This window comes from Pelodiscus sinensis, chromosome 1 (genome assembly GCF_049634645.1).
Source record: "Pelodiscus sinensis isolate JC-2024 chromosome 1, ASM4963464v1, whole genome shotgun sequence".
NCBI lineage: Eukaryota > Metazoa > Chordata > Testudines > Trionychidae > Pelodiscus > Pelodiscus sinensis.
The window spans coordinates 163996520-164022256 of NC_134711.1; the positions used below are offsets into that span (position 1 = coordinate 163996520).

General features: G+C 41.7%; 1 long non-coding RNA gene across 1 annotated transcript in view; it reads left to right on the forward strand.

The window, feature by feature from the left end:
* The window catches only part of LOC142826912 (uncharacterized), a 33627-nt gene extending 14359 nt beyond the window's left edge, over positions 1-19268 (forward strand). The window contains exons 2-3 of the long non-coding RNA XR_012901171.1: positions 18408-18493; positions 19065-19268. This is a non-coding gene — a long non-coding RNA (uncharacterized LOC142826912). The remainder of the gene's footprint in view (positions 1-18407; positions 18494-19064) is intronic.
* The last annotated feature ends 6469 nt before the right edge of the window (positions 19269-25737 follow it).

A 25737-nucleotide genomic window follows, 5' to 3' on the forward strand; every position in this document is an offset into this window, starting at 1 on the left:
ATACATATCTCAATTTGTGTTCAGACCCTACAGGTAAATTTATTGTTCAGGATGCTTCCTTTCATAATTAAATTGCACTTGCTAGTTTTATTGTCATTCTCAGAGATAAATCCTTGATCTGTGAGCTTTCATGTGCTGTCTATCACTGTTGCCCACCTTTTTATTACAGGTAGGGGATTATTTTTTACTGTATTTCTGGGGATTTTGACAGATCCTTAGCTCGTGTAGGTCTGTGCCTTCTAATTTATACTTTTGACTGAAGGAACCGTATACTTAATAGGCTTGTTACATACTGACAGCTTTATTATGATCTCTTCTTCTTGTGTGCACACATATCCCAGAATTTGCTGTGTATATATATAATTGCTGCTTCATTTGCTTCTTTAGGAGATCTATTCTCAAGCAGGATGCTTAACTCTCAATACTATTAATGATATTTATGTGGAATCTTATACAACATCAATTAGAAATATTCAGAACCTACTGTGTTCAGATATAACAACAAAACCAGAAAACCCTTTATAGAATCATTCTCCATTCCAGATGGTGTCATCCTTGAAAATAACCATGTAATCACTTTTTGGTTTAGGATTTTTTTTAAAAGAATTTAAATGCAGGAAACATCTGTGCCAGTGCAAGTGGTAGAATTGTCTATTGAAATAAGAGGAGCTTTGAATACCAGAACTAGATTAGAAAACTAAAGCAGTACACAAAAGCATAAAATGTAATGGTAGCATTTAACATTTGTGCTGCAACACCATAAAATCTAATAAGCATCATGTTCAGTAGACAAAACTGCCTTACTTTACTACAAGATGGGCAGATGTAGGATTCACTCTAGGTACATCCTGCACATAGCAGCCCTCGAATTGCCTCAGTGCTTTGTGCCACTTTTGCTCGCACCTCACACTGGGATTTGCCAGTATCCAACTCTGGATCTAAGTTCATTGGAGAGTCAAGTAATTGCCATGACAATCTCCATTGTTTACATTTTAGTCAGTTGATACACACACATTATTCATTGTAGTACTGCTTGTAAAACTCAATTTAACAGGTGTGCTAGCTAGCAAGGGAGAAATATTTAGCTAAACCATGAAGAAATGTGCTATCTTCCTGTTTCAAAGCAGTGAAAATAGCCCAACTTGCTTTTCACCCTATACCATTTTCCCACCATTAAATTGTATATATAAAGACTAGAATGAAAACTGGAACGCACTTTGAACTCAGCAGCTCTCTGCATTAAATTATTTTCATATTAAAATATATTTTTCTTCATCAATTGTCACTTGTTTCTGTTATATTTATGAAATGAAGATGCCCGCAGTTTATTATTTCATTTAAAGTGCCTAGTTTATTATTTAACTTTTCTTTTACCTTTTTAAACCATAGTGTCTGGGGGACTATTCGCAAGTCCTTGCAGGAGGAATAATGGTAGTTCGAATTAGGAGCTTTAATTCGAACTACCTATTCCATGCCGCATGTAGCTGCGGGCAGGTAGTGCGAACTACGGGGCATTTAAAAATGGTGGCGCCTGGTAACATGCAAATAAAGTCCGGGTTATTTAAATCCTGGGCTTCATTTGCAAGTTCGAATGCCTACATTAGCCACCCTAGTTCGAACTAGGGTGGAAATGTAGACATACCCAGGGTAGTTTAGTCACTAAAGCTTCTGACAAGTATAAAAAGTTGTTGTTTGAATCCTGTTGGAAATGTATTGACACTCTTTAACTTATATTCTCTCGGGTATATCGACACTATGAGATAAGCTTGTATCTAATATGGTTGATTTCTGGGCACCCGATTTTGTGAAGTTAAAGGTCAGTGTTCTCACTGCAGGAAAGAATCAAATGTAGTCTGAAGTAGTGCATACCCATTAGGGAGCCTACCAATGACTCAGAGAGCAATTCACTATGGGCAGCTTTACATTTTGGGCTATGCTCATGGTGCTTGCTGGAACCAAAACTCTGCAATGGGTGGTCAGAGGCTCATGTCACCAGTGTCCCACAATGCACTTGTCTAGTCCCTCTCCCCTTGTGTGAGATAAAGGGGAGGCAATGTGCTTGTGCCTTGTGGTACCCTGGTTGTCCGCACGGATGCTATAGCACCATGAGCATGAAGCCTGGTTTGCAGCAATCCATTGTGATGATGATGTGTGTTGTGTTGTGCCTAATGGTGCCGGACTTCAAGAATGTACTCATGTCACTCCACCAGGAAGAGGACGAGGATGAAGCTTGGTATGGCATGGAGTTGCTGCTTATGCAAGGCCTGGCGTTGATGCTAGTGCAGTCACCAGTCAATGCCGGTTCTGGTGCCATGAGACAAGCTCAGACTTGTGGGACTGCACAGTGCTGCAGGTTTTGGACAATTATCAGTGGCTGCAGAACTTCTGGAACAAGGCCATTTTCTTAGAACTTGCGAATAGCTTGCCCCTGAATTGAGGCACCATAATACCTGAATGAGACCTGCTATGAGCATGGAGAAGCACATGGCAGTTGCCCGAAGGAAGCTTGCCATGCGAGACAGCTATCATTCAGTGGGAAATCAGTTCGGAGTACTGAAATCTACAGTAGGGGCTGTTCTCATATAAGTAGCCAAGGCCATCAAATGCTTCTGCTACGTAGGGTCATGACTCTGGGAAAATGGACAACATAGTGGAGGGCTTTGCTGTGATGGGGTTCCCTAACTGCGGTGGGGCCATAGATGGAATACTCATCCCCATCTTGGCCTCCAACCACCTTGCCATGGAGTACATCAACTGCAAAGGATACTTCTCCATGGTGCTGCAGGCACTGATGGATCACAAGGGCCATTTCACTGACATCGACGTGGTTTGATTGGGAAAAGTACATGAAAAAAGTGGTATGATTGGCAAAAGTGCTGTACGGGGCAGCTTAGACCTCAGTAAAGAGGAGTTCAACTACAGGTTGAGCAAGTGCAGAATGGTGGTTGAATGTGCTTTTGGACATTTAAAAGATAGGTTTAGGAATCTCCTGACTCAGTTGGACCTCAATAAATGCAACATACCCTTTGATTTGATAGTCTGTCATGTGCTTCATAATCTCTGAGGGTATGTCTACACTACCCCGCTAGTTCGAACTAGCGGGGTAATGTAGGCATACCGCAATTGCAAATGAAGCCCGGGATTTGAATTTCCCGGGCTTCATTTGCATAAGCGGGGCGCCGCCATTTTTAAATCCCCGCTCGTTCGAACCCCGTGCCGCGCGGCTACACGCGGCACGAACTAGGTAGTTTGAACTAGGCTTCCTAGTCCGAACTACCATTACTCCTCATTCCACGAGGAGTAACGGTAGTTCGAACTAGGAAGCCTAGTTCAAACTACCTAGTTCGTGCCGCGTGTAGCCGCGCGGCACGGGGTTCGAACGAGCGGGGATTTAAAAATGGCGGCGCCCCGCTTATGCAAATGAAGCCCGGGAAATTCAAATCCCGGGCTTCATTTGCAATTGCAGTATGCCTACATTACCCCGCTAGTTCGAACTAGCGGGGTAGTGTAGACATACCCTGAGAGAGCAAGGGGGAAACTTATTTGGCAGGGTGGGGTGCTGAGGCAGAGCACCTAGCCAGAGAGACTGAGCAGCTGGACACCAGGGTGAAAAAGAGAGCACAGAAAGGAGCAGTGCAAATCAGAGAGACCTTGAAAACAGTTTTATGCATGTCCAGTTTTGAGACTTTCATGTTGCTCTCCACAAGGTGCCTCTGCAGTCCCTGTGTTTGCCTTTAATCTCCCCTCCCCCTTCCCACACACACAGAGTTGAAACAATAAATGTGAAAGTTGTTCAAATAATGTGAGTTTTTATTAGGGGAAAACATCAGGGAAAGGAAAGAAGTGGGAAATCAAAGGGGAAAGGAGGACTCAGGAACACTTGTGAAACTGCCTTCTGCCTCCCAAGGTCCTGGAGGGTATGGCTGCCCTTGAGTCCCTCTTCCCCTGTGTCCTGGGAGTGAAAGCAACGGGGTTGGGGGAGGAAAGACCAGGGTTATCATTGGGGAGCACAAGGTTCTGGAAGGAGGCCCTTTCCAGACAGGAAGCTAGGGGCTCTATCACAGTGCTCAGGGAGGCAAACATAGTCTCATGCTGCCTTGCCTGCTGCTCCCTGGCAGCTCTTCTCTCCTGGAATTCCATGATCCGGTCCAGGTGCTCTGCCTGCATCTCTTCTATGAGGGAGTTCATGCAGATATCCTGAACATATCCTCCCTTGTCCATTTTCAGCTGTGGATCTGAGACACGTGGGCAGATACTGTAAGAGATGGAGTATTCTGCAAGCTGGCTGCTGTACCAGCTGCAACAAAAAGTTACAAGGACAGACATTAGAGGAGTAATAGAGATGTAGCCGTGATAGTCTAGTCTTGCTGAAACACAGCAAGGGATATTTGGTGTATATGGTCATGCCAATTTTCTTCCACAATTTGATCTGAGGAAGTGGATCTGGCCCACGAAAGCTCATCACCTAGTAAATCATCCTGTTAGTCTTTAAAGTGCTACATACTCCTGTCTTTTGTTTCAGACATTAGAGGAGATACATTGTGTTAAGCCTAACCCTAATCTGTTAGCCTAACACCAAAGGTCTCTGTAAAGAGCTCCTGTTAAGCAAATATAGTCCTTCTTTTTGGCACCATCAGGCAACTGCTGTTTTGCTCCCTTTCTCTGCAGCATTTTGAAGCTGTTTTTGCTTTGTTTGTTACTAAGGGGATTTAAACACACAATGTGTTTCTGCAAAGCTCCCCTACCCAATGTCTACAAGTCTGACCCACAACTCTGATTTTTTTAATGTCATCTGTATCTTCTGAGAGGTATGGCTTAAAGGGTCTGCACTGTGGAGGTATCAAGTAAATTTAATTAGGTCATGAAAGCCCTCAACTTCTCTTGACTTTGAGGAGTTAGGGGTGCTATGCAGCATCAGTTGCAAAATTCTCTGATCCATATGGAGCTGACAATGTCCTCCACAAAAGTAATTATTATTGTAACTTTGAAAGTTAATGTTTTTAAATATCAGCTAGAGCCCCTCTAGAATCTATCTTTAAATCTTGGTTATAATTATAATACTCTATTGTGTCCACATCACATAACACTTTACATGTTCAAAGTGGCATTACTGATTTAGTGTGCTTCTGGATAGTGGTGTATAGCTTTAAGTCTATTGGTGGCTACTTTCCACTCCTAACATATTTGGCATTAATATATTCTGTTTTTAAATGTTGATGCTAATTCAAAAGGCATTTCCTTGTTGTACATGTAAGTGTCAATATGTGTATGATTAGCATAGGAAATGAGGGTAGTATACATATGTTTTCTAAAAGGCAGATAAAAATATGTCCAAAATCCTCTCATATTGCATATGAATAACACATGTTCTGTGTTTTCCTAGACATAAATCCTAGGCACTTCAGAAAAATAATGTAATAAACCTTCTGTGTTCTAAAAATTCTGTGTGCTTTGATTTAATGAATGAACAGAATACACGGCATACAGTGGTTATAACCTGAGTACTGAGAGAGCAAACAAAAGTGTGAAATGATGCCTATGTAAGTGTCAATTAGCAGCAAACAGGTACTCCTTGGAGCAAACTATTCAAACTATATTTTGTACTGCTAGTGTCTTAAACAAAGGGCTAATTTGGGCCCTAGTGTGAACCACTTATGCAATTATGTGACAGCTAGGATGCAAAGAATCCAACTGGCTTTTTTAGGTCTAGGCACAAGCTTAAGTGCCTTGCTGGATTAGGGGTAATAGTAAGTCAAGAGTTCATAGAATTGATTGTCATCTCTTTAATGGGTTTTATGTGGACATCTCTGTGGAGTCTAGGGGTATGTCTACACTAGCTTGTTAGTTCGAGCTAGGTAGGGTAATTAGGGCAACTGGAGTTGCAAATGAAGCTGGGGATTTAAATATCCTGGGCTTCATTTGCATATTCCCGGGCGCCGCCATTTTTAAATCCCCCTTAGTCCGAATTCTGTGCCCGTGGCTACACATGGCACGGAGTAGGTAATTCGAATTAGAGATCGTAATTCGAACTACCATTACTCCTCATGGAATTTCACACTTTTGTCTCCTCGTGGAATGAGGAGTAACGGTAGTTCAAATTAGGATCTCTAATTCGAACTACCTACTCCGTGCCACATGTAGCCACGGGCATGGAGTTCGGACTAAGGGGGATTTAAAAATGGCAGCGCCCGGGAAAATGCAAATGAAGCCCGGGATATTTAAATCCCGGGCTTCATTTGCAACTCCGGTTGCCCTAATTACCCTACCTAGCTCGAACTAACGAACTAGTCTAGACATACCCTAGAAGAGTAAGAAAATGGAAGATGTCTATAAGTTCAAACAACGAGGAGTCCTGTGGCACCTTGAAAATTAACAGATTTCTTTGAACATCAGCTTTTCCACTTCATTATATGCATGGAGTCTAAATTCAAAGAAATATTCAGACTACTTGGGGGTTTCACATTAACTGAACTTTGAAATCTTCTGACATTCTCCCACTAGTGATAAGGAAATGTTGCAAATAACATAAGAACTCATCCAATCATAGTGAAAGTCTTGGAAACCTTGTTATATCAAAGGACAAGTTGTGTCCAGCTCTTGCACTGGTGTGAAGTGGGGGCAACAGAGTTTAAGGAGTCAGTGTCATGCCTCCTCTGTGCTCACCATGTTTGGGCACAGTGTTAATTGCTGTGTGGATATCACTGCAGCCAGTACCAACCTCTGAAAAGGGAGCAGGAAGAAAGCAGAATCTGTTCTGTTTCAAGATGGCAGAGTGACTACATTTTTGTAGCCAGCATTGCAAGGTATTTATATGCCAGATACAAATATTTAGTGTATGCCCCTTCATAATTCAGCCACCATTCTAGAGAACTTACTTCAAGGCTGATAATTAATACATTTTTAAAGGAGAGTTAAATGTAAGTCTGAACTCCTTGGGGGAGAATTGTATGTCTCCTGTTCTGTTTTACCTACATGTTGCCATATATTTCATATTATAGCAGTCTCAGATGATCACCTGCACACATTCGTTTTAAGAACACTTTCGCTGCAGATTTTACAAAACACAAAGAAGGTCCAATGAGAGATTTCGAAATATAACTATAGCACACAAGTCAAGGTTTAAGAACCTGGTTTGCCATCCAAAAATCTTATAGGTTGGAGATGTACAGAATTATTTCAGAAGTCTTAAAAGAGCAACACTCCAGTGCAGAAACTACACAATCTGAGGCATCAGAAAAGAAAATCAACTTTCTCCTGGTGGCTGCTGTCTCAGATGCTGAAAATATGCATGCGTTGGCCCACACTGCTTTGGAGCATCATCAGCATGGATGTATGTCCTCTGGAATGGTGGCTGAAGCATGAAGGGGCATATGAATGTTTAGCACTGTGGTTTTCAAACTTTTGTATTGGTGACCCCTTTCACACAGCAAGCTTCTGTGTGTGACCCACCTTTATAGATTAAACATTATTTAGCATTATCATAAATGCAGGAGGCAAAGCATGGTTTGAGTGTAAGGTGGCAGCTCATGACCACTGCATAACAACTTTGCAGCCCCTGAGGGGGTCATGACTCCTAGTTTGAGAACCCTTGATTTAGCATATTTGGCACATAAATACCTTACAATTCCAGTTACAAATGTGTCACTTTACATATGTTTATTATTTCTACTCTGTGGCCATCTCTATGGTAACTATCTTGTTTTTATTTGCGTTTTGTTTTGTTTTTGCTTACCACTTTAAGTTCATCATTCAGTGCATCAGTAAAACATTTTCCTGTTTACAAGTTTCAGATATAATTAGAGGAACTACAGGTACTTGCAAAGAATGCAAGAATTCTGATTTCAGTTTCCATTCAGAGGTTCATTTCCCAGTCACGCTTATTTGCCATGTTTCTGGAATGTTATACTGACTGTGGGGGCGTGAACTCTTTAATAAGATTTGTAGCTTCCATTGAGAAATATAAACAAATTGTAAATCCTCCAAGTAAGGTGACCAAGGAATGCACTTTTTGTCTATGTCTCATAAGATTTGCACTTTTATTTTATTTATTATTTTGGCGTTGGAGTCAGCGTAAGGAACCAAGCTGGGCAAAAGTGGGATCAGATCCTAAGTCAGTGGAAACCTTTCTATTGACTTTGGTGGGCTTTTGGATCTTGGTGAATTTGTGAGTGCAGAATATTAGACAATATTTTAACTAGTTTTGAAAGCTTAAAAACATCTTATGGTGTTCTCTTGCCTTGCACCTTCTATAATTATAGGTGTAAAACATTACCATCTTTTTTGGTGGCAAGTTACAGTCACTTTACATAGATGCAAATGACTGCCTAAGATGCAAGTGGATGGAGAATCAGGCTGTAAAATGAAATGAAATTAGAAAACATGCAAACACCAGGTTGGTTGTGGGAGTAGTACCGGTAGAGATGTTCCTTTAATGAATGAAGATGAAGCATCAGTTGTTAGAATTAATACTGCTAGTCAAATGGATTTCAAGCATGATGTCAACAATCACAGTTTGTACTAATGAGTCTTGCCATGGCTTCAGAGATCAATTCAGGAAGAGCAATGCTTACTTCATTGACCACTTATCCATTTGCCTGGTTGGATTAACTGAGCAGCATGTTGTTTTCATGCTAAATGCTGGGCATCCAGCTGCACAACACATTCTTCTCAAAGTCACGGACACTCCCCCTTGCTGCACAGTGCCACACAATGTGACTGGTTGTCAGTTGCTGAAATGTTGAATCATAAACTCTCTTTACGTGAATTTTTTTTTGAGTAGCTTTGAAGCATTTCATCTGCCATCCTCATGCAAATCAAATGCTCCTTACTGCCAAGCATACCAGCTTTTCCCAAGACTTCCATCGTAGACCAAACCAAAGTCCAACCAAAGCAGCTTATTCTGTGTTTGTGTAAATAAAAGTAGATTCATGATGCAGCCCATACATCACCTTCATGGCCTATTATGAAAATACTTAATTGGTAGATGTTGAAGGAAAAAATTCAGGAAACTTTGATGCGTTGTGATCTTCCAACAGAAAGATCTTCTTGGTAAGGACTGGCATAGAAAATTATCTGCTGATTTTTCTTTCATACCCTGTCCATTGCCCTATAATTTTCCAGCTCTCACTCTAAACCTAACTCAGCAACAGTTGTGAACAGATTATTCTGGTATTGGGCATAAATTCATCAGAACTATTAGTTATTGTCTCCCATATAAACAACCAGAATGCTAGTAACTGGACACTTCTATTGCATGCATGAGCTGAAACAGTTACACCAGTATATGCCTCTTCCCATCATCTACTGCCAAAGCTGTTATCTCTTTGCTAGGCGTATCAAGCTGTCAGCCATTTTTGCTGCCCAGAATACAATTGACTGGGGCCCACACAACCAAATGTCCACACATTCTGCAACTCCAGTCTGACTCATTGCTAGTAATCAAGGAGAGAGAAAAGGCACAATTTTATCAACTGGCACCAGACACCTGAGTCTCTGATTTAATAATTTTCCTGTTTTTTTTAAAGGCAATCAAGCACCAACATGGCTGGAACATATAGTTAACTGGGCTGTCAATAGGCATCTACAACTGTTACTGGCAATATACAATAAACTGGGACTTTTTAAAAGGGACTATCCTGAATAACCATCTTTGAGCTAGCTTGATTAAAAAAAAAAGAACCCTAGCTGTTTGGAGGGACTACCAATAAAGTGCTAAGGTCAATGAAAATGATTGTTGGATTAGCTCATAAGGGACTTCTGAGCAGCAATATGAATTTACCACCTGTTTTGATACCAGTTTATGTAGAGACAAGCCAAAACCAGAATCTTGAATGGAAACATTTTCATATGTAAAGGGATTGGACACTCGTAGTTATACACCTGGAGGTAATCTAATACCTGGGTTACGTTTGGGGTTGCATTTTTAAAGGCACTATTTTCTTAATTGAAAACAAAAGCTGAAACTTTGCAAAGGCAGCTGGCAAGTTCCTGGCAGTGTAATATGAACCCAAACTCCAGCCCTCAGTTGGTCTTCAGTGTGGAATCCAGAATTTATCTAAATGCTATTTGGAAATGGCCACTTGGCCATCTCTAGTGGTAATAAGGATACTAGGCAACTGAAAATGAGCACATTTGTGTTCAGTTGCCTACAGTGTTCCATACTTACAATGAAGTAACTTCATGACACATGGTTGGTATTTACTACATTTGTTTATTTCCTTTGAGAGGGTGATCAAGTGATGCACATCTGAGGTGGGAGGTTGAGCTTTGAATCCTGATAGCCCCCAGATTGTTTAATTTAAATATATGAATAAACTTGCCAGAAAATAAATGTTCAATCATCTGTAGGCATGCCAAGGAGGGGGTGGTGTATGTAATGTGGCCTACAAAACAGCAGATGAAGATGGTTTGCTCACCATGGAAACCAGATCTGCCATGAAATAGGGAGAATATTTGGTACCACTTAATCTGGGCACCTGAGGAAATTGGGGGAGAAACATGATCTTTTTTTTTCTTAAATTGCACATGTCAGGGAACTGAAGTTGATGTTGCCAAAAGCTGAGCACTCAGAATAAGTGAGCTTGAAACTAGGTAGCTCTGTATCCCTGGGTCTCTCCTTCAAAGTCTGTGGCCAAAATTTTGCCCTTTGTCACAGCTATATAAATCCAGGATAACTTGACTGGAAACATTCGGGACATACACTTTTGTAAATGGGAACAAAATTAGATACTCTAGGGGCTTGTCTATGCTTTGAACTGGGTATGCAATTACCAACTCAAGAAGACATACCTGTGCTAGCTTTCATCAAGCTAGCAGACACTGCATCACTCTACAGCCCGCAGGAGCAAAGCAGTGAACTGACACACAGGGGCATGATCCTCCCTAATGTGACTTAGCCTAGAGGTGGAGAGCTCAAGTCTAAGATTAGATGGCAGTTCAGTATTAAATGTTCCCAAACTGCTGTTTTTCTACTCAGATAGAAACCAAAGGGGCTAATTATGCGATTTATGTGCTCAGATGCTCCTATTGACACTCGAGTCCCATCAATAGCACCAGCACAGTTAGGAAATAGGGTGGATAGTAGCGGTTTCCCACAGTGCCCCACATTCTTAGGGCTAGGGTTTGAAGTGGGCAGGGGGGCTAGGTAGTTTGGGAAATGGTTACTTTGATTTGTGCCTGAGCACCGCAGTGTTGTTGCCAGAGTCTAAGATTCAAGCATGGGTCAATAAATCCTTAACCTAGGATTAAAATTCAATGTCGATGCTCAAGCCGAGGGTTTTCTGACAGGTCTTCTGACTCAAGTCCCACTAATCTTAGGTTGACATTGCTGTGTAAAGTGGGAGCCTGCAGCCATTCTGGGACCCTCAGGCAGGGCCTTGGGTGGAGGAGGAATCAGCTTTTCAGCATCACCCAGATTGCAGCATGCCAGCCCCCCCTCAGTCCTTAGAGCCATGCAGAGTCCACCACTTGGTGGTCTGATGACAATTTAAAGGACCCACGGTGGTTGGGAGCCCCAGTTCCTTTAGAATCACTGGGCCCCAGGGAAGTTGCCCCCTTTCCTCCATCCCAATGATGATCCTCTGTGTAGACAAAGCCTTAAATGCCTTCCAGGACAAAACCCCTCCCTGTAAATCCTGATGTCAGTTACACTAATATTAATATAGAGCATCTCCTGTGAGATTCATGATAATGACCATAAAATCAGACTTTCTCACCATGTCTACCAGTAGGACTTAATCATAGAATCCTAGAACTGGAAGGGACCTCAAGAGGTCATTGTGTCCAGTCCCCTGATCTCATGGCAGGACACAGTACTATCTAGACCATCCCTGATAAATGTCTATTCAACCTGCTCTTAAATATCTCCTGTGATGGAGATTCCACAATCTCCTTAGGCAATTTAGTCCAATGTTTATCCACCCTGACTGTTAGAAAGTTTTTTCCTAATGTCCAACCTAAACCTCCCTTGCTGCAGTTTAAGCCCATTGCTTCCTATCCTGTCCTCAGAGGCCAAGGAGAACAATTTGTCTCCCTCCTCCTTGTGACACCCTTTTAGATCCCTGAAAACCGCTATCATGTCCCCTCTTAGTCTCCACCTTTCCAAACTAAACAAGCCCAATTCTTTCAGTCTTCCTTCATAAGTCATGTTCTCTAGATCTTTAATCATTCTTGTTCCTCTTCTTTGGATCTTCTCCAATTTCTCCACAACTTTATTGAAATGTGGTGCCCAGAACTGGACACAATACTCCAATTGAGGCCTAATCAGCATAGAGTAGAACGGAAGAATGACTTCTCATGTCTTGCTCAGAACACTCCTGTTAATGCATCCCAGAATCATGTTTGCTTTTTTTGCAACAGGGTCACATTGTTGACTCATATTTAGCTTGTGGTCCACTATGACTCCTGGATCCCTTTCTGCAGTACTCCTTCCTAGACAGTCACTTCCCATGTGTGAAACGGATTGTTTCTTCCTAAGTGGAGTACTTTGCATTTGTCCTTATTACACTGCATACTATTTACCTCAGACCATTTCTCCAGTTTGTCGAGATGATTTTGAATTATGACCTCCAAAAGCAGTTGCAACCCCTCCCTGCTTGGTATCATCTGCAAACTTAATAAGCATACTTTCTATGCCAATAGCTAAATCGTTGATGAAGATATTGAAAAGAACCAGTCCCAAAAAAAGACCTCTGTGGAACCCCACTTGTTATGCCCTTCCAGCAGGATTGTGAACCATTAATAACCATTCTATAATGGTTATCTGGCTAATTATTCACCCACCTTATAGTAGCCCCATCTAAGTTGTATTTGCCTAGTTTATTAATAAGAAGATCATGCGAGAGTGTATCAAATGCCTTACTAAAGTCTAGGTATATCACGTCCACCACTTCTCCCTTATCCACAAGACTCATTATCCTATCAAAGAAAGCTATTAGATTGGTTTGACATGATTTATTCTTTACAAATCCATGATGGTTGTTACCTATCACCCTATTATCTTCCAGGTGTTTGCAAATGAATTCCTTAATTATTTGCTCCATTATCTTTTCTAGCACAGAAGTTAAACTGACTGGTCTTGTTGTTCTTATTTCCCTTTGTATAGATGGGCACTATATTTGCCCTCCTTCAGTCTTCTGGAATCTCTCCCATCGTCCATGATTTTTCAAAGATGAAAGCTAAAGGCTCAAATACCTCCTCAATCAGCTCCTTGAGTATTCGAGAATGCATTTCATCAGGCCCTGGTGACTTGCAGACATCTAACTTTTCTAAGTGCTTTTTCACTTGTTCTTTTTTATGTTTGTCTTCTAAACCTACCCCATTCCCACTAGTATTTACTATGTTAGGCATTCCTTCATCATCAGACCAAAACAAAGAAGTCATTAAGCACCTCTGCCATTTCCAAATTTCTGGTTATTGTTTCCACCTCCTCACTCCTCCATCCCTCATAGATGTCTATCTAACTTGCTCTTAAATATCTCCAGTGATGGAAATTCCATAACCTCCCTAGGCAATTTATTCTAGTCTTTAACCAACCTGACAGTTCGGAAGTTTTTCCTAATGTCCAAATTAAATCTTCCTTGCTGCAGCTTAAGCTCATTGCTTCTCACCCTACCATCAGAGGCCAAGGAGAACAATTTTTCTCCCTCCTTCTCGTAACACCCTTTATCAAGGACCGGAGTCATAGCCAAAGCCTAGTGAACTTCAGGACACATAATAAAGCATACTAATCTTATTTAGCTTTTTGATTAACGGTTTTATTGAGTATATTTTGATTGCTGCATTTATAGCTCTTTACTTCTCTGGCAATAAGTGCAAAAATATTTGACAGTAATCGTAACAGCAGGTGAGATGTGCTTTTTGTGTGTTTTTAGACACTGCACAAAGGTAAACATTCTACATAGAGGAGAGAACAGTTGACTAAACTCTAATTGCATTTTCATATTTGGAAAATAATATTCATTTTTAGGAAAATCCTGAAAATCAGAATCTCTGATGCTTGGTGAAGGTCATTCTTAATTACCAATTTCTTAGGCACCAGAAAAAGTGGTAAGTAAAATAATTCTGAGAATACAATAGTTTACTTTTAAACAAAATTCTTTCTTATTTTCTATACTTGTGATGTTGTGAAATACATTGGAGGTGATCTGATATTCATGCCGTTGATAGTGCATTTTATTTACTGGGTGCACACAGATGCTACAGATTAAAAATCAGGCAGTTAGTATATTATTTTACAAAATTTGTGGTTACTCTGACAGATGATCAGGCCTAGATCTATAAAGGGGATTTAGACTCAGTGTTGCAATGTAGAACTTTTAGATGATCTATTGAAATCCAGAATCCTTACTTAGGTGCCTAGATTTGCAGTACAATACAAGTAGTGAGTCAGGTATCTAAGAATGGGCTTAATAAAAGTCAGCATTCTGAGCAGCCCAATATGAAATGCCAAAGGGAGGTGGGCACCTAATGGGATGCAACTGCTTAGTATTCACAACTTGGAATCTTTACTTGGAGGCTTTAGTGAAGTCAGCCTTATCTCACAAAAAATGAAAAAGTAACTACTCCACTTATACCCTCTAGTCTAATGGTTAGATCATTCACCTAGGCTATAGGGCAGCCAGGTTCAAGTTCCCATTGTGCCTTATGTGGTGAAGCTTCTTGAACCCAGGTCTCCAAAACTCCACATGAGCTCACTCACAGATAGGATATTCGGGGGTAATTTCACTTATTGAATCTGTTCCAGTTTGTATGAAATTGATGTAATACAAAGTGGAACAGTGTTTTTCAAACTGTGCTCCGTGGAGCCCCTGGGGCTCCGTGAGACATCTCCAGGGGCTCCGCGAGGTTGACAAACTGGAAACATTGATAGGTACAACACATACAATCAGTGGACCGCTAGGGCTCTGCATAAATTTTTATGCATGTATAGGGCTCCAGAGCCCAAACAGTTTGAGAACCGCTGTCATACTTAACTAAATATTCATTGAAGCAAGACCTGGAACCTGGATTTCCTAGATGAGTGACTTAACCACTGGCTTATAGACTTATCCCTTCTGGCCCAATAGTTTGAATACCTGCAAGTTTAGACAACAGTGGAGTAGGTGTGTTAAGGATCTACATTTATGAGTTAGATGCCTAAAGTGGCAAGTGGGTACCTAAAATCCTTTGTGAAAATAACTCACGGTGCCTATAGGGCAATACATTGGGTTTTGACACCACTGTTGTTCATTATTTCAAAAGTTATCCCTTCTTTTCTGCTTTGCATCAGAGATGAGTCTCTGTCTTTTATTTCAATATTTTAACTGTTTAAAAATATTCTAGCTTAATTCGTAGCAGGTGGTTGGAAATATGTCAGCAGGAGAACATACCCACTGTCCACCATACAAGGCAGAAAACTATCTGCCACCCACAGACAATTATTCTAACCAATTCACAGATGACAAGCAGAAACATCTTTGAAAACTTGTGTCTGTAGTTGATTGAACTTATTGGTTCAAATGCTTTAAAAAGAAATGTAATCTCCTAGGTTACAAACAATTGGATACATTAACTGTAAAGAATACATACATGGGTCAGTCTAATTCCCTTTTGGTATAAATGGGAGCAGCTCCATAAGCTTCAGTGGAATTAGGTCCTTTTGCATCGGTAGAGTTGGGCCCATAATTTTCAGACATTAATTCTTAAAATGACACCATTTCATTTATGAAAATATAGACGAAAAGCATCTGGTAAACTGTAGTCATGTGAAAAATATTTAGCATGTACCTTTTACTGCATCACCTGTTTTCTTCCTGCTAATCCATCTCCCCCTGAGATGCCTATATAATTTTTTCAGACAGAATAACTACCACATCGAGTTGCAAAATCAAAAGAAAAATGAACAATGTTGCTACTACACCTGTTTAGTAATAATGATGATTTATACCCTGTGAATGATATACTAAATATTTCAGAATCAGAGAGGAAGTGCTAACTGCCATGAAACTGTTCACACAATGAATTCTAGCTGGGACTATTTTTCACATTACACACCTTAAAGCAGAATAAAACAAAAGTCATTTAAAAACAAGTTCACAAGTTCTATAAAAAGTGTATATTGAATGGAGTAATTCTCTGGGGAGGTTTCCCCTCATTTGCTGTGCATCTTGTTTGTAGATGGCATTTATGGATTACCAGCTATATATGGAAAACAGCACAAATGCTGCTGGGAATCTAAGGTTATATGGAAAATGGAATAATGTTGCTTTTCGGTAGGTAATCAGAGACACTATGGCTATGTCTACACTGGCATGATTTTCCAGAAATGCTTTTAGCGGAAAAGTTTTTTCCATTAAAAGCATTTTCGGAAAAGAGCATCTAGATTGGCACAGACAATTTTCCGCAAAAGCACTTTTTGTGGAAAAGCGTCCGTGTCAATCTAGACGTGCTTTTGCGCAAAAAAGCCCTGATCACCATTTTAGCCATCGGAGCTTTTTTGCGCAAAACAGTACTGTGCTGTCTACACTGGCCCTCTTGCACAAATGATTTGCACAAGAGGGCTTTTGCCTGAATGGGAGCAGCACAGTATTTCCGCAAAAACACTGACGATCTTACATGAGATTGTCAGTGTTTTTGCGGAAATTCAAGCGGCCAGTATAGACAGCTGGCAAGTTTTTCTGCAAAAGCAGAGTTGATGGTACTTTGTGAAAACGAACAAAAAAAAAATCTATTTCTCAATAGTTCTGCTGATAAGTCATCTTCTGTGTTTCCCTCCTCTTGTTTTTAATTACTAGGAAAAATTCCATGAAAACACATTCTTTTGTTGCTTTGGGGTTCATCTGCTCTTGCTGCTCACTCCTCTCATGCAGACATAATTTGTTGTTCCTGGCAGCCGGGTTATCTTCATAACAATCCATGGTAATATAACAAAGAGTGGATTTTGACTTTATGTGAAGAATAAGCAACAGGAGCAGGCAAGCTTGAAAAACCCTGGACCAGGTCTTCAAATGATATAAACTGATATAGTTCTAAATTCAATGAAGCTGTTACCATGGATTTTGAAATGTGTATGGTGATAAATACAAAATGGAGTCACAAATGGGTTCCATTTTAGGTGAGAAGCAAAGGTTAGAGTTTCCCGCCTAATCTACGCCTTGCACTTGTTACTAGTCTGTGCACCCCATCCTAACAGTGTGCACATGACACTCTATGCACACCACCCATTATGCACTTGGCACCTCAGATCTGCACACCACCCTAGGTAACCTATGTGCACACGTCACCAAAGATGTACATTCAGCCCTCCTCAGGTTTTCCCGCCTTAGAGGCAATAAAACCTCCTTGTTTTGAAAGGTTCGGGTTCGTTCCTTCTGTGGATTCATACCTACCGGATCAGGTGTAGCTAGTCTGTTGTCTTGTCTGTCTACCCAAGTCTGTCTGTTTAGTTTGGTATGATTGTGTAAGAGGTTGATTGATCCATTGTTATCATCAGGAGTATAGCAGCAAGTGTCTAGCTAGCTGGCTATTTCTGTGGCCACCTGTGCGTGGTGTATTCCCACGTTGAGGTATTAGGCCAGGAGTTGTGGTGGCTAGACCAACATCCTTATCGCCTCTGGATTACCGTGAGCGTCGCTTTGCCGTGATTCCTGTGCGTGACTGCTACCCGAGGAGCCGAGGATCCTAAGATGGACCAGTGTCTTAAGGCATGGTGAACGAACTCGAGGGATCTCCTCACCATTCCTCCATTGTGGCTTTCCATTAGCCAAAGTGTAGAGGTTGTGAACAGCGGCTGCATTATCAACCGACTGATTAATTGTAATGTATAAACCTATTGCTTAAGGGACTTTTCTATCTCCTTTCTTTTCTGGGTTAGGGTGGTTTACCAGTTGCCTGTCATTTTCTATGTATGCTATCTAACTTTGTTACAATATATAGTTTGGCCCCAAATTGAGAGTCTGTCTATTCTTTCTAAACTCCACCAGTGATTAGATATGGATTTATCTGGTGTACCTCGCTTCTGAAACAGGGATGATTTAATAACTAAATAGTCAGAGCGAGCCTCGGTTATCTCAATTAGATCAAATTAATCGTTGCAGTGTTTCCTGTCAACAAAGCTATGTTGATTTGCACCAGCTGAGGGTCTACCTCCTAAAAATGTCTCGAATAAGATTAAAGGAAGAAAAACATTGAAATACATACTGGTAGAATCCTCATTAAATAGTATGATTTCTACATTACTGTACAGCAGGGGTGGGAAACCTTTGGCTAACTGGCCACATTAGGCCCCCTGCTTAATTTTATCCAACCCACGGCAAGTCTCCATGCTGTGGGCCAGAAGTCCTGAGTCTCAGTGCTACCTGGTAGGGCTGGAGCTGTGAGCTGGGGCTCACAGCTATCTGGGAAGTTCTGCATGATACCCTTGCTTACAGGTGCTGCCTCAATAGCATCCATTAGCTGGGAACCAGGGGCCACAGGGACATGTGTCGACTACTTTCAAATCTGGAAGCTGCCAGAGGTAAGTGCCTCACACCTCCTCCTGCACCCCAACCACCTGCCCCAGTCTGGAGCCCTCTCTCATACGCTGAATCCCTTATTTTTAGCCCCATCCCAATTATAGGGTTCACAACTTTCAGAACTGGACAGACCAGATGCCATTCACGGCAATGGCATCTGGTCCAACCGAGTGGGAAAGCTGGCCACCCTAGGGAAAGCCCCGAGCTGCCAAGCGCCCCTCCCCGTGGGTCTGTGTGTTTCCTGCAGCTGACTTTTCTGCATATCAGTGGCCCCTGATAGGAAAAAGTTTCCTCACTCCTGTTACACAGCAGCACTAAGACTTCAGTGTTTGACCTTGTATGTATCCTATAAATCTAGTGGGCAAATGGAATGGCTTTCAGGGAGGAAAGTAGCTACAGTATATTCCATGAATTAACTGTGGCTTTATAGGCTCAAAGTGCTAGGGTAGGGAGGTGGTGAAAGATATAATTGTCTCACAGGAAACCTTACCACAGCACTTGTGCAATATTTCAGAATAGTAATACTGCCATGCAATCTGGCATCTGTTTTTCATATTTTGATCTTGCTTGCAGGTGATGCTTCCAGCCCACCATACAGATGAATATTTCTTCGTTATCACTGAAGACAGTATCCTTGTTTATATGCATTAAGGCCAGAGACATTACAGGCCTGTACCTGGGGCCCTTTCTCATTGAGTCGCATGATGTCAGAAGCTTTACTTTCATTTTAATGTATTTCTTGCCCTCATGGATGAAAAAGAAAGTTTGAAAATGTGACTCGAGAGTTACTGATGCCCTTCTGAGTCCATAGGCAACCTGGAACAATAGCTGAAAGAAAGGCTGTACTGAAATCTTTGCTGAATTTTGAAATTAGCTGCCCCCTCAGGGCATGGCCATAACATGGGGTATGCTGAGACCCTACTTTGCCTTGGTACAGCTTTGATTCTTAGGCCTGGTCTATACTAAAGCGAAAGTTCAACTTTAGATATGCAACTCCAGCTATGTTAATTACACACATGGAGTCTACATACCTTAAATCATGTTTCTGCACTGTCCACACATCAGGAGAGTGATGGGAGCAAATACCTCCATCAGCTTCCCTTGCTCTTCATGAGGAGCAGGAGTACCGGCACCAATAGGGGCATGTTCTGAGTTCAATTTAGTGGGTCTTCACCAGACCAGCTAAATCAAACCCTGGAAGATCGACCATGGCAGCATTGATGTTCAGTGTAGTGTAGACATGGCCTCAGTGAGTCTCAGCCAAATCTACATAGGTTGCTGCAGGTGAATTTTTACTTTACAGTACTTACCTGCTGTGAGGCCACTAATGGATCCTTGCCTACATGCTGTGGGAAGAGTTTCTCTGCTGGCCATGCTTAGACCAAAATGAGGCTGATTTGTGTGGACATGAGAGGGACTATAAACCTGAACTTGCCTGTAAAAATTGAGGTTTACAGGTTCTTTCGAAAAAATGTTTTTTTCCCTCAAAACAGCCACGTCTAGACTGCTTGCTTTCTCGAAAAAAACTCTTTTGAGAAAGTGATCAGAAGAAGATATGCAAATTCCCGCCAAATTTGCATATCGTCTTTCAAAAGTAAAATGTAGTCTAGATGTGCCCTAGTAGTGCATGCAAAGAAAAACAGCAACTGGGGCAGAAGTGGATTTTACCTCCCCAATCATCCACCCACAAACTAGAGGGAATCTGGAATAGACCCACACTGTTTCTTTCATAAATAAAATGTTCCCACTTTTCGGTATAGCTGAGGAGAGGGAGTTAACAACTTACTTGATATACTATAGTCCCCTAAATGTATGACAAATTAGTTTCAATCAAGTATTTCTGTTTAGCTCCTGACTGACTCCCATTGTCTTGTCTTTATATGTTTAGTCATTATCATCTTCAGCCTTAATTCAGTTTGTCAGCCTCTAAACCACGTTTTTTCCCTCTGGACACCACCCTCAAACCCCGAACCTCTATGCCTAGTGTTTCTCATCCCTTTCTTTAGATCATCTGCTGCTGTATGTGTTCTCACTGTTAGGACAATGGCACTCTTCAAAGAGCTTTTAGTACGAATATTTTCAGTGAAATTGGTCGTCACATCAAGTGCTTTCTGTGTTTCACCGCACTTTAATTTCTAGCTCATTTACATTGTAAGCTCTTTAGTCTGCTACAAATTGCCCACTGGGATGTTAAATTGGGAACATTGTATGGTAACTGATCAACTTCAGAAATACTTATATGCAGCAAAGCCATTTGGAGGTTTTCATATTATCTTTATACTAGCCACATAAATTATGACTTTCTCAAATGGGGATGGGAAATTATCAGCCATATGCTCAGATATCAGCTCTCCAAGCTATGTGATTACTCAGAGTGTCACATCCTACTTCAGGCAGACCTGCCCGAACTCCACTTCCAAAGAAAACATTTTCATGGTATTAGAAAGCCTGTGGCAATACAATATAATTAAAATATTCCAAAGAGCCAAACACAGTTGAATAAAAAAACAGCTAGCATCTGAAGAAACATTTACTACTTTATAAGGACAAAACAATTTAGGATGGGAAAGGAAGAGCACAGATTCTCCCTGATGGTCCAGAGCTTAGGGGTTAGCTTGGTGCTCAAAAAAGCTAGATTCAATTTCTTGCTCACCGCAAACTTCCTGTGTGACTGTAGGCAAATCTCTTTGGGCTTGTCCACCCAGAAACTAAAGGTTTGTCTACACTGCCTGCAGCAGCTCAGACTATAGAGGTGCGAATAGCAATGCATGCTAACGTTCAGAACTGTGACTTCCATTGTCATACTATAGGGATGAACTCAAAAGTTCCTGTTCATATTAGTGCAATCCTGTTTGAGGAGGATTATATTAATGTGAATTAGGAACATTGTAGTTTGCTTGCATAGTGTTTGCATTGGAGAATTACAGCTCAGCACTTTAGTGCATGCTGTTATTCACACCTCTGTAATCTGAACTGTGGGTCTAGACACAACCTTCATGTGTGGCAAACTGGGTGTCAGCCAACAGTACATGCTGTGCACTAACTGCCCATCTATCCTGCTACAGTACACTAAAAGTTCCCTAGTGCACTTTGATTTATTCTACATTGAAACAAGAGTAGGTCAGTGTGCATTAGGGAACTGCAATGCTCGAACTGTTAACCTAGAGAAGCCCCTGATTCCTCTGCCTCAGTTTCCCATCCATAAAATGGAGATAGCACTTCACTACCTCCGAGAGATAATGTGAAGGTTGAAGATAGCAAAGAACTTAAATAATATGGTCATGGTGGGTACCATAGACAAATAATATAACATTCTATGTCAGATTGACATAAATTTCAATCTGAGGCCTGGTCTACGCTACAGAGTTAGGTCAAAGCAAAGTGGCTTATGTCAACCTAATTATGTATATATCTATCACTAAAATTTCACTCTTGCTGATGTAATGTCCCCGCAATGCTATCCTAACCACGCCACCTCCATGAGAAGTGTAGCATCAATGTCAGTGTAGTACGTTTTGCAGGGTAAATGTACAGGCCTGTACACAGAGAAGGTGGGAAGGGTGCAAATGCCCCCCCATGGTCCCCAAGTCAGCCATGAGGGGGCTCCATAGCCACCTTCCTGGTGGTCCATGGCTGGAACTCAGCTCACCTCTTTTCCCCCACAATGGGGACCCTGCGCTGGCATTGCAGCCTTACCCCTGCCCCGTGCAGCTGGAGCACCAGAGCTGGCTTCATGCTGTGGTGGGGGGGAGAAAGCTCTGAGCCTGACTGCACAAACTGATTCATAGAATAGAAGTGCTCCCTCTCCTCCCTTTGCTGGGGAAACAGCAGTGCATTTGCACACTTGCGTGGACGCTTTCCCTGCTGCTCCCATTAGCCGGAATCTGGGGCGCAAAGCTAAGTAAGTGCCCCCATCCCTCATGCCCACCTCCCCACACTCCCAGCCTGTTCCTGCAGCCTCCCTCCTGACCAGACATCCTACCCCCAGCCCACTCCTGCACCCATCCTCTGACCCAGATCCCGCACCCCCATTCCTCATGCTAGCAGCCCTGTCCCACACAATCAACCCTCCATTTTTGACCCAACCCCAGAGTCTATGGCAGTCTACAAAATCCAACCCCGACCCAAAAAAGGTCCTCTATCCTGGCCTTAAATATAGAAAACATGGGAACCTTTTGTGTTGGACATAAATTAATATTTTACTTTATTTAAAATGAAGTTTGGTAAACTAACATGAGAAATTTAAAGTGCTTAGTCTGTTTAATAATTTAAATAAATATTTCCTTTCCTATTAGTTAAATTAAATCATTCTCCCTAGCTGCAGCACTAGCAAAATGTCTCAAGTGTAATTGGTGGTCCATGGAAAAGTTTGCATTGAGCCAGGCGGGCCACAGGCCAAAAAGTTTGAGAACCTCTGGATTAGGGACATGGGCAAGCGCTGTGTTGTAGGGGGATGGGTGGGTGGGGCTGGTGGCAGTGCAGCAGGGCTGCGGGAACAAGACCTTCCACCCATGCGGAGCAGCCCAGGCTCAGCCCCTCTGGCTGGAAGCCCCGCCCGCACTCACGTCTGCACTTTGTCTTTGTGTACAGTCTCTTTCACTAACCGAGGAGAAATTGTTGGATGTGGAATGAGTGTAGGTGATTTGATTTCACTGGTGAGTAGAGCAGAAGATTTTTATTTTTTACATATATGAAGTGGACAGTCTTGAGGTTTTGTAGTCTGTTTAAATCAGCTAAATTTTAAAATGTATCCTCCAAAACTAATTTCTCTACAGTGCACTTTTACTTAGTTTTGCCATAAACAGGTATCTTTTGGGACTGTAAACACACAAATTATAAACATTTTATCACTGATACATTTTTATTCTTAAGGAAACATCGCACTATGGAAGTGCAATTATTACTTAGCACAGTGTCCAAGGGATTCTATGGGAGACTTTACAAAATAATGGGTACATTTTCAAAATGGCATCCAAATGTATAAAACCCAGTGAATTCTGGAAATAGCAACTGAAAACTTTTGTTTTCCCAGCACAGTTTTCTTGCTATAGAAATCCTAAATTTAAATTACCTTTATTTACCTTTATGTAAATTTTGGATTTCTGTACCTCTCTGTGCCTCTTGCTCCAATCATCTGAAGAAGTAGATTTTGCCCACAAAACCTCATGATACTGTATAAATTTTTGTAAGTTTCTAAGGTACTAAAGGACCACTCATTTTTAAATTGGGGGGGCATGCGGGGGGGAAAGAAATCTAGCAGAGTGCATAGCGTATGCTCCCAAGTCATAGGATGCAATTTGAATATGGATAGAGATCTCTTTAATGTTTTAATGAAATATATATTACTGGGCATTGTGGGATTATGGAGACTTGAACTTCCCACATGAAGGCTGCGTCTAGATTGGCATGATTTTCCGGAAATGCTTTAACGGAAAAGTTTTCCGTTAAAAGCATTTTCGGAACAGAGCGTCTAGATTGGCACGGATGCTTTTCCACAAAAGCACTTTTTGCAGAAAAGCGTCCGTGCCAATCTAGACGTGCTTTTCCGCAAAAAAGACCCGGTTGCCATTTTCGCGATCGGGGCTTTTTTGCGGAAAAGAAATTTCAGCTGTCTACACTGGCCCTTTTGTGCAAAAGCTTTGCGCAAAAGGGACTTTTGCCTGAATGGGAGCAGAATAGTATTTCCTCAAGAAGCACTGATTTCTTACAGTAGGAAGTCAGTGCTTTTGGGGAAATTCAAGCGGCCAGTGTAGACAGCTGGCAAGTTTTTCCAGAAAAGCGGCTGATTTTCCGGAAAAACTGGCCAGTCTACACACAGCCATAGATTGGAGGAACAGTGCCACCAATAATAGATGGGCCCAGATTTTCCTGAATGTGACAACTGACAGATTTCATCACCACAGAATTGCCAATCCAAAAAGAGGTGATGCCATCTTAGTTTTGGTCGTAGTGTGCAGTAAGGACCTCATAAAAAACTGGCAGTCAGGGAGTCTTGGTTTGACTGATCATGAGCTAATTCAATTTAAACTAAATGGTATGATAAACAAAACCAGATCTGTAATTAGGGTCCTTGATTTCTAAAAGGCAAATTTTTAAAAATAAAGGGAATTGGGGAAGTGGACTGGACTGAAGATCTCTAGCATCTGAATGAGGAGGAGGGTTGGAGTTACTCAAAAACAAAGTTGCAGAAACTAGCTGATGCTGTATTGTAAGTGAAAGGGAAAAAATCTTAGGGAAGGGCTGCAAATCAAGATGGATGAGTAAGCATCTCAAACTGCCTATTAAGAAAAAAAAGCAGAGGGCCTAGGGAATGAGAGTTTAAAAGGATTGGCAAGGAGTACCTCTTGGCATTCAGAAAGTGTGGGGATAAAATGATACTTGCCAAAATCCAAGCAGAATTGGACCTTGTAAAAGAAAATTAAAACCAATAGGAAAAGGTTGTATAGCCATATAAATAAAATGAAAACAAGGAAAGAATTGAGAACACTAAGCGCTGAGAATAGAATAGAGATTAAAGATAACCTAGGCATGGTCCAAAACCTAAACAAATACTTTGCTCCAGTTTTTAGTAAGAGCTTATGAGTAGTGGTAGGGTGGGTAATGGGAATATAGATGTGGAATGAGAAATGACCACATTTGAAGTGAAAATCAAATTCATATGGCTTAATGGGACTAAATCAAAGGGCCTGGATAATCTCCATCCAAAAATATTACAGGAATTTACACATAACATTACAGGCCTAATTGTATGGATTTGTAATGAATCTATAAACTCGGGGATTGTACCATATGACTGATGAATTGCCAATATAGTTCCCATTTTTTGAAAAAAAAAAGTGGGTAAAAAGTGATCCAGGAAACTACACACCTATTAGTTTGACCTTAATTGTATGCAGAAGCAACTGGTAAGTGAGGACCTGAGAAGCCAGTGTCCATGTGACCCTCCTTCCCCCCACCCACTGCAGCCCAGAAAAGGACTGGGACTATCCCACTCCACCCCAGATCCTTCCCCTGCTCTCTTCTTGCTCCACCCTCTCCCTGCCTCTTCCCCCAACTGAGGCAGCCTCAGGGACTAGCAGGGCTAGGAGTCCCACAGTGGCAGCAGGGGTACACTGCTCCCCACAGCAGTCACTGGCAGCGGCAGGGGGAGGAATGGGGCTACCTTGCCCGTGCCACTGCCAGTGATTGCAAGGGGAGGAGGATTCATCCCTGCTGTGGGTGCTAGCCCCCCCACTGTTCTCCCCAC